Here is a 726-nt window from a genome sequence, read left to right as displayed (position 1 = left end):
TCTAGCATGGATGGTGGCTTCCCCGCCCCCAACTGTTAGCCTTCTACATCCTATATACTCAGTCACTTCCCTGAGGCCCCTCAAAAGGCAAGTGCAATTAGAGCAGAACTGCATACAAATGACCTTTATCCATTCCTATGAGGGAAGACCCACAGTCGCCAAACTACAGGTGGGCTCTTGCAAGCAGGCACAACTGGTGATGATGGTGGCTGCTTCAGAAGTCACTAGATCCTTTTATCTGTCCCTTCTCCTGATGCACCACACTGAACAAACATCCTCTCTACGTTTCCCCAGAACTCATCGTAACTGGCAGCGAAAGACCCGGGCCTGGCCTAGCTGCAGGGCTCTCAAGTCAGGGCTTTTGTACTAAAACTCATGGAGACCCGTGTGCCATCCCACTGTGGGATGGATTACCACTTGTACCACCCTAGTTTAGTATTAAGGTTCCACCTGGAGTTTGGCCACCACCACTGTGTCCCACTTGAGATCTATAGGATGAGAAAATGTCACTTGGAGGGAGGTCAGATCAAGAGGCTAAGAACTCAGTAGGGCGAGGAATGCCAGGTGAAGAGNACCTCCTTGTCTTCTGGGTCACCCAAGCAGCCTGGTCTGCAGGGAACATTGTGGGACAGACCTAATCAAGAGTTAATTACTCCTGCAATGCTGGGGGCGTGGCTCAGTACTAGACCCCCTGCCAGGAATCCTCCAGTGAGGGGTTGGGGGCAC

The sequence above is a fragment of the Mus caroli genome, chromosome 5 (genome assembly GCF_900094665.2).
Source record: "Mus caroli chromosome 5, CAROLI_EIJ_v1.1, whole genome shotgun sequence".
In the NCBI taxonomy this organism is placed as follows: Eukaryota; Metazoa; Chordata; class Mammalia; order Rodentia; family Muridae; genus Mus; species Mus caroli.
This window is presented reverse-complemented; position numbering follows the sequence as displayed.